Here is a 9,269-nt window from a genome sequence, read left to right on the forward strand (position 1 = left end):
TACTGGATTATTTTTAAGAAGTACTTTTTACTCACAATTTTATTTACAATCAAAAAGTACATCTTTTTTGGAGATAACTTTATTCTATTTTCCCTTGCTATTACCAAACCAATTGAATTGTGCTGATGGCCCAGTTTAATTTAAATGCTTTTTATTTTACCAAAGAGATTCATTTTCACATTCCATGAAATTGGTCAGGCATGTTCATTGGTCCTTTGGAAGTGACGTCATGTCGCATCAATTACCACAATGCACAGCACCTTGACCTCAAAGAATATACACCAACAAGAAGTGACACTCAACAGAAAGTTCCATTGCAACAACAGCGCCCTGCGTTTCCGCCATTTTGTGGTGAAAGCGAGTCGGCAATCCACTAGTTTCTATGGCAATATCAGCTGCTTTGTTAAAAAAACGTACATTAAAGCTGAAATACAACACAGAATAAAATACTAGTGATCATCAAATCCTTTTTACAGTTTATTTTAGTCTTTGTGTTTAAGTCTTCCACTTTTTTCACAAAACCTTTGCTTTCTAGAAACCCAGTGAGTTTGGGATAAAATTCTTAAAAAAAGATCTAGTATAAGTATTATAAACACTGAATTAATACCAATATATGAAATTAAATTAAGGACATGCATCAGAAAAATTGGGAATGTTGGACAATAAATATATGAATATAACAGCTTGATTTTGCAGTGTTGTCTAATGTCTGTTAAAGCAAAAGTGTCCAGAAGTGTGAATTATGCGATAACGGACACAGCAATGCATCATGTATTATAAGATAATTATGTTTGTAGTGTGATTCATTAAAACATCTAATATAGCCTATTTCAGTTCAGACATAGATACTATTATTACTATTACTCCACTACATCTGAAATAGGCCTATATTGTTCGCTGCAAACATGATGATCTTAAATTTATTAATTATTAATTTACTATTAATAATTGTGTAAAGTTGCTCAAAATGGAATACTCAATAAAGTAGGCTAACTACATTACCTCAGATGGTTGAATGGTTGGATTCCACAACTGGTAAAATAAACATATATAATACAATACAACATTTACTGTGGAAGTCATAAAGTTTACTGATGATTTGATTTGAAAAACTGTTCTATTGTGCTTCTGATTTGGCAGTGAAATTCACCGATTTTGGGTGCGTAAGATGTGAAGGAATCTATGGTCCCTCTATCAAGACTTATACACCTCTTCCTGCATCGGCTGCCTGGGAGAGGCTTTTCAGCACTGCAGAATTGCTTTTCTGCCCGAAAAGAGCTAGGCTTGACACTCACAATTTTGAAAATCAGCTTCTGCTTAAGTTAAATCTGAGGTTTTACAACTTTGAGTAGCATGTTACATATAGGGTGACCACCTGCTAATAAGCCCAAGGGGGGACAAGGGCTATGTTTCTGAGGGACAATGTGGGACACTGCCTGGCGAGGCGGTGTCTCCACCCCATGGGCAGACTCACTGATAATGGTTTACTCATTTCTAGCACATACCACCTTACATGATATATTAATAATGCCATATTCCCCTAAACATGTGTAATTGCTGATGTATGCTCATGAATAGGCCAACCAATGTGTATTTTTTTCCTAAATGTATGTCCTATATGTATATACATATACATGCAAAATCAATTGGTAGTTATTAATAGAATAATGAGGACACAAACATTTACATTCAGTTGCGTTCGGTCCCATTTATTTGCATACACATACCTACAGCGTTGTAGTCCCAAAGTGTGCACATTTGTAGAAATACACATTTTGCATTCAGATTGCATTCTGGTTTAATAGTTAGCAAGGTCATAAAATATAATTTGCTAGGGGGGTTCGGGGGCATGCTCCCCCGAGAAAATTTAGATTTCTCTGGTGTACATATGTGCATTTTTAAGACGTTTTAAGGCCAACAAATTGGATAACAATAGCTTTAAAACCATGTTAACAAATACATGCATTCACAGTTTTGAGGCAGCTTTAATCGCATGTGTGGTAATTTCATGACTTAACTTACAACAGAACACTGACGGTCATTGCTCGTATTCTTTTGGGCTTTATTTAAGCTATAATAAAGTAATTATGCAGCGCGCGCCGGCGCATTTGCGAATGCAATTCTTGAGTGCGCGCCGCGAGCACAGAATAACGGCTGATTGGACCTGTTAATTTTTCTGCATTTTCAGAAGAAGATCGATTCTGCATCGTTAAAACAACAATTATGATAAAATTGCACACCCCTAACCTACCCTCTTCACAGTATAAATAACATTTGAAATTCGGGTCTGTAGACATTACTATTTAGACTATTGGCAGTGAAACAGCTACTCTGGTGGCGTCAGTCAATCTATCTTTGGTGGCATTTTATTTTCTTTCACTTCATGAACTTGTGAATTTACATTATGCATTTAAATTACAGTTTTTTACGATTGCTTAAGCACAATTTGGAAAACAGGGCCCGGTTTGTCAAAACACTACACACAATTAATACAACCCTACACCAAAGTAGCACAACACTTCAGATCATTTGCAAAATGGAACACTTTTGTCAAAACCATACACAACTTTATAAAAACAATATTTTGTTACCATACGAAACACACATTTCATATGACTTTAATCTTTTTGAACCAGTTACACACTGCTGTTGCTAACCTAAAACACTTTTAGCAAGTCTAATTCTCAGTGATTAGAGTACTGTAAATGAAGTACACGGAGAAAGTGCAACTATACAATAGTTCACCAAACACTACACAAGACCAATGATGCAGACTGAGAAAATATCATTGATTTCTCTCCATATACCCAAATCAGTCAACATGGAGAATAACAACAAAACATGTCCCAGTTGTCATGCTACTACAGTAGTGTGCATAACACTGTTATCTCAGCAAACAACAGACAAATGTAAAATACTGTATCCAGTACAGGTTACAATTACAGTAAATAACAACAACAAACATAAAAAATCATCTGAAAAAACTGACAACATTGTACAGAAAATACTACAGTAAACATACTATACATTATCTCCTCGCCTAGCTGGATCTGGCCATAGCGCTTCATCCACATCACAGGCAATGTCCTCTCTCGCAAGTGAGGGAAGAATCTTTTTGAAGAATCTTCTTCAAAGGTGAATTCATCCTTTCACACACCCTGCATCAATTACAGTTTTTTCCAATTGCTAACACACAATTTTTCAAACTAGTCTGGTTTTATCAAAACACTTAACACAATTCACAAATACCTCATATATCCTGCAAAATGAAGCACTGCAACCGAAACTACACAGAGCATTATCAAAATCAAACTTTTGCATGAAATGGCACACACTTCATTCATATTACCAGATTTTTGCCTAACCACCTACACACTGTTGGGCATAATGAAAAGCACCCCCATCTTTAGTATGCTTTGCCATAATACTAAAATATGTATCAGATTGTTCACATGCATAGAAATATTTGCAGATACACACGCATGCTGTTGCAACATTTTTTTTTTCCTTCACTACAGTAAACAAGTCAGTACAACATAAGCACAGCAGATATATTTACATGGGACTGAACAAAAATATTCTTACAAAAAAAGTAAACTGAAAAAAAATATATTAAGTAAAAAAAAACAAAACAAAAGAAAAATAATTAGGCAGCATCTTGCCGCACAGCCGGGTCTGGCCACAACGCCTCGTCAACATCACAGGCAATATCTTCCCTTGCCAGACATCGAGGGACGAAGCGCCTTGAGTGCCTTATCCATCCCTGAATTGCACCCACATCAATCTCATCACATGCCTCTTCCATGGCCTGCACAAGAGGCATGCGCACAAAGGGCTGCCGGTCGTATACCTTCCACCGCCATGCCGAAAAGAATTCTTCTATGGGGTTCAGAAATGGTGAGTATGGTGGGAGGGATTGCACGAGAAATGTTGGGTGGTCAGCAAACCAGTTTTGGACTGGGGCTGCACGATGAAAGCTCACGTTGTCCCATACTACAACGTAGCGGTTTCTTTGATGGTCTGCATCATTCATACGCTCTGGTGGTATGAGAATGTTGTGAAGTCTGTCCAGAAATGTGAGAATATGGGCTGTGTTGTATGGTCCAAGTTTGGCATGACGGTGGAGGACACCATGCATATTGGAGATGGCAGCGCACATTGTGATGTTCCCACCACGTTGGCCAGGAACATCTATAATGGCTCTGTGGCCAATGAGGTTTCTCCCTCTTCTTCTGGTCTTTGCTAGGTTGAACCCAGCCTCATCTATAAAGATGAACTCATGTGGGATTGCATGAGCATCCATTTCCAGTACTCCCTGAAAACAAAGAACAAAAATCACTCAATATGGTGTTATCCAGTACACTGGGAAACAATGTTGTGTGTAGTGTACTGCAGTCAATATAGTACTTACATCCACATATGCTCGTCTGAACTCTTTGTTTCTTTGAGAGTTTCTCTCAAACGGCACCTTATAAAGTGGTTTCATTCTGATTTGGTTTCGCTTGAGAATGCAAGCCAATGTGGACAGACTAACTCGTTGAATGTTGTTGAATAAGGTGTTGTCTTGGATGATGTGGCTTTGAATTTCTTGTAATCTGATTCCATTATTTTCCAAAACCATGTTTACAATAGCAGCTTCCTGTACCCTGGTGAACATTTGGCCCCTTCCTCCACCATGGTGTCGTCTCTCAGTCCTTTAGAAAAAATAAAATAAAAATATATATAGGGCTTGGACAATGCAGCCTAAATATTTTCCCCCACAGTAGAGTACATTGTACAGGAAACTTGTACAGTTCATGAATGGCTGATGTCATACACTAAGTAAACAGGTGTCACCCAACTGATACACTATGACATGGGGTATACTACATGTGTACTACATGAAATTTTGGTTACATACCTGTTCTCCAGTCTAAAGGTCCGGATGACAGAGGCGACAGTAAAACGGCTCAAGTTTGGCTGCACTCTCTGTCCAGCCTCACGCATTGTCAACCCATGGTTGATGACATGATCTACTAAGGTTGCTCTGATTTCATTTGAAAGTGTTTGTCTTCTTTGGCCATGAACTCCTCTACCTGCTCTACCCCTACCTCTCACTCTTCCTCCCCCTCTTATTCTCAACCTCCCTCTTCCTCTCCCTCTTCCTCTTCCTCTTCCTCTCTCTGCAATGTCTTCCATTGTTGTTGTAAAAAAAAAAGGTTCTCACCTGTGGTCTTTTCATAGTGCTTACATCCTGATTGAAGTGTTAACAATTAACCACTGAGGTGTTTGGCCAGGTGGCACATGTAATTGGCCAATTAGCTCATGTAGTGTCATTTTGAATGGCAGTGTTTTGAAATGGCAAACATGTGACTTTATGTCAGATTGTTGTGTCTTATGCAGAGAACTGTATTTAGTGAATTTAAAAAGTGCTATTTTGAAATGCAAAATGTGTGTAAAACAGAAAAGGTGTTTAGACTTTTGGAGACTTGAGAAGAAGTTTTGCTCTCTGTGTGTCAGTTTAAATAATTGTGCTGTGCATGTCATTTTAGTGTGTTAGCAATTGGAAAAAAACTGTAGGTCAGGCCTTCTCACATCCTGACATAGGGCTGGAGATTGTAAACCTTCCATGCCAAAAAAGCAAACAAACAAACAAACAAAAAACTCAATGGGTTTAAGGAAGGGACAGCATGGGATGTATTAGAGTGAAAATTGTGGATGCTAATGAAACCAGTTTTGGACCAGAGCAGATAGGTGGAAATTTACATTGTCCCCATATGTATCTCATCTGCTCTGCATCCATTTGGTCTTCTGCTGTGATGATTTTGTGCAGTCTGTCTGAAATGTGAATATGTGGGCCGTGTTGTAAGGGTCTAAGTTGGCATGCTGGTGGAGGACTGCAACATATATTATGATGTCAACACCACGGTGGCACAGGACATTCAAAATGATGTTTCTCCCTCTCCCTCTTTCTGCAACATTGCCTTTCATTTTGATGAAGATACATAAACTCACTCTTTTGCCTTTTTATTGTACTTGCACCTTTATTGTACTTGCACCTGATTGTTGAGTTTACAGTTAAGCACCTAAGTGTCTGCACACCTGACGGCTGTGTTTGATCAATTGGTTTATAGGGGTGGTATTTTGGAAAGCAGTGTCTTGAAATGGCAAAGAAGTGACATTATGTTTGATTTCTGTGTCTAATGTAGAGAAGTGTGCTTAGTGTTGTGCAAAACAATGTGTGTAGTGTTTTGCAAAAAGTGTGAGGCTGAGAATGTGCTTATAGTTGTGCAGATCTGGGCTTAGGTTTTGCTCCTTGAGTGTAGAGTTTCAGTAATTGTGTGTTATTTTTAATTTTAGTGTGTAAGCAATCGTAAAAAACTGTAATAGTACCCAATGCAAAATCATACTGGGGTGGCCAGAGTTTATGCAGGGGTGGCCGTGGCTACCCCTTGGGGGCGCCCCTGTGCGTGACACGGTCTCAATTTGCGGGACGCATGAATTGGGCTTCAAACGCTGTGCGCGCACGCGCTACGCAGGACGGGTGGTCACCCTAGTTACATACTGGCATTAGGTAGTAGTCTTATAGTTTGATAATTAAATATAATTAAAAACAAAGTTCTAAAGCAGGATAAAACCTTGTATGTGGTTCATTCACTTCATGTTTTTAGGGATTAAAAGCTTAAACAAGACCTCTAGTTTTCATTCTTGCTGTTACTTTTACTTTTTTTAATGTGGTATTTTTTAGCTTTTACTCAAGTATGATTCTGGCCAGATACTTTTACTTTAATTGAGTAAACTTTTCACTCAGTACTTGTACTTTCACTTGAGTAATATTTTTGAGTATTTTTTACACCTCTGCCTATTCTTTAATCCAGAATGACAACACAACTGAAAGGTTTGTTTGAGCTGCGCCCTCTATGGTACAGGTGTAATATACTTTCACTTCAACCTGAGGCTTATTCATTTCACTTTTGGAGTGAAAGAGCCTTTACATTTGCCAAAAATAGATTTTTTTTGTTGCTTCTAAAAAAAAAAAAAAAAAAAAAAAAAAATTACCATCCCAGGTGAGAAAAAAACAAAACAAAAAAAACCCACAAAAGTAATGTATTACTTTTCATAAAAAGTAACTAAGTAATGCAATTAGTTACTTTTTTAGGGAGTAACACAATATTGTAACGCATTACTTTTAAAAGTAACTTTGCCCAACACTGTTTGCGAGTATAGGCAGGGCCGCGTTATCCTAATGGGCAACATGGGCTGCAGCCCAGGGCCCCGAACACTTGGGGGGCCCGCGAGACAATCCTCTTTTGCGTTTTAAAACGCATCGTTGTCACACCCGAATCAAGAGTCACAGGCGCGCAGCGGACACGCACGCAGGAATACAACCAGGACAGTGTGCGTAGCGTCTGGGTATGCACGTGCATATGGGTGGATTGGTGGCCCGCTATTACATGCTTAACACCAAGGTATACTTCGGGCGTTCGCATCGCGTAATTTTCGTCATCAGGAGGGTTCGCAGACGTCCGCGCTCCCCGTCCGCGTGCAGCCCAATTTTTGTGATGGCACGGACCGTGTGTGTACTGTACAACAGCCCATGCGAAAGTGAATTGAGTGCTTGAAAACAAAAGTCCACTAGATAGTGCGCAGTGCACACGCCGAACGCATCTTTCCGCAGCCAAATACTTTTAGCACGCGCGTCTGTGCGCGAGACAGAAGCCGTGTGCATGTTCATAAAAATGAAGCATAATAGAAATAATGTTGTCAATAACTTGCTAAAGCTTATCTATGTTGTTACTACTAAAATCATTAGTAAATGGACAAAGAAAGGGTCCATACAATGTCTTAACGATGATCTATTGCATTTGACCGTCATTTTTAAGGTGGGTTTCTGAAACTTATGCATGCAGTAATGTTGGTACAGAATTTTAAACGAGTCGTATTGGTTTTCTGAAAAAAAAAAAAAAAAAAAACGGCCACATCTGCACATTTTAAGATATTGCATAAGTGAATAAATGTTACTCGTACACTCGTTGGGGTGGATACTTTTTATTCAACGAAATAAAATGCACATAAAACGTGATGAAAACATATTTAGAGAAGAAACTAATAGTACATTTATTAGGTATAAAACGTGCATTAAAAAAGTCTGTGACAGAATAATTAACTAGAATAATCTTCGGACACATCGCATCTGAAATGATGCTATGACCATTCTGAAATTCCAAAGCCAGAGTCGAATCGGTCGAATTTAAACTTGGACTTGGTAAGAAGCCGTTTTTAAATTTAAATTTTATTTTTTACATTTTTAGATCAGCAATGCAAAGTCATAATGATGGAGGAGCGCATATGAGCCTGTTGTTTTTGTCAATCCATCCTAGAAATGTTTTTACCATTTTTGCCCGCATGTTTTAAATTGATATCTTATTCATATTAAAATCTTCATTCGCATAAGACGCGCGATTATGGATGTCGAGGGGGAGGGGGGGGCCCCCCTTTGCGTTCGTTAGCCCAGGGCCCCGCGAAGGCTTAACGCGGCACTGAGTATAGGCCTGCTCAACACTTCCTTTTAGTCTTTTTTTGTTTTTTAATCTCCATAATGGTTTAATCAGGAATTGATAACTACAGCCTTGTAACTTAATCTTCCACAATGTGATTGAGGGTATGTCTACACAATGTACAGAAAGGGGTATTTTATACAGATGACAACATTAATGTACATTAATAAATGTTAGGCCAGTTCTTGGTGATGTTACTCAGTAAAGAACGTGCCTATAAACTGAACACGTAATGCGTATGTGCATGATGTCACCATTTTCACAAAAGTTTTTTTTTTTTTTTTTACATGGGGTCGATTAACTATCATTTTCAAAAAAAAAAAAAAAAGTACACTTTGAAGCTTGTTTTCAGAAGCTTGCATTTTCAGGCCCCCTAAAACACCATTGTCATGTAAATGAAAGGCCAAAACGCATAACGTTTTCCATTTTTGAATGTTTTGTGAGCCGTAGGATAACTATATTCATCCGCAGTCACGCAGAGCCGAAGCACAACCAAAAACAATGTTTTTTGGCAAAGTACATGCCATTTTAACTGCTAAAGGGCCAAAAGTTACACAGTACTTTTAAGCAACTTTCAGCATATGGGAATGATTTCTGAAGGATCATATGGCACTGAAGTAATGGCTCCTGAAAATTAATTACATTTTAAAATATATTCAAATTAACATTTTATATTACTTTTTATTTTACTGTATTTTTGATCAAATAAATGCAGCCTTGGTGAGGATTACT

The sequence above is a fragment of the Chanodichthys erythropterus genome, chromosome 23 (assembly GCF_024489055.1).
Source record: "Chanodichthys erythropterus isolate Z2021 chromosome 23, ASM2448905v1, whole genome shotgun sequence".
NCBI lineage: Eukaryota > Metazoa > Chordata > Actinopteri > Cypriniformes > Xenocyprididae > Chanodichthys > Chanodichthys erythropterus.